The sequence below is a fragment of the Myotis davidii genome, unplaced genomic scaffold (genome assembly GCF_000327345.1).
Source record: "Myotis davidii unplaced genomic scaffold, ASM32734v1 scaffold551, whole genome shotgun sequence".
Taxonomy (NCBI): Eukaryota; Metazoa; Chordata; class Mammalia; order Chiroptera; family Vespertilionidae; genus Myotis; species Myotis davidii.
In genome coordinates, this window is record NW_006283788.1 from 1,312,179 (window position 1) to 1,312,552 (window position 374).

General features: G+C 69.3%; 1 protein-coding gene across 1 annotated transcript in view; it reads left to right on the forward strand.

Moving 5' to 3' along the window:
- The window catches only part of MFSD12 (major facilitator superfamily domain containing 12), a 10,972-nt gene that overhangs the window by 515 nt on the left and 10,083 nt on the right, over window positions 1-374 (forward strand). The window lies entirely within an intron of this gene.

Here is a 374-nt window from a genome sequence, read left to right on the forward strand (position 1 = left end):
AACACACACCCCAGCTCAGCCCATCCCCCCCAGCCCACACATGGCCGGTAAAGCTGGGACTGGCTTGGATGGCACGGGCCTGGCAACCGGAGTCTGGGTGGGGGCGACCCTTGCGTCAGTCACCCCCACGTGGTGAGGGGTCCGAGAAGCCCGAATGACCGTAGAGCGCTAGGACCCCGCAGCTCTGTCGGAGCCGGGTGTGTAGGCCCAGCTTACCCCCAGACCACGCCCATCTCCAAGATGATTGGCTCTCCACACCCGGCACGCGGCCCCTATTGGCGGAAGAGGCCTGGATGCCCCGCCCCTCCCCTCCCGGACCGTAGTCCCGGGGCCAAAGGCTCCAGGGCCGCAGGAGCGCTCGGCGGGGCGGACGG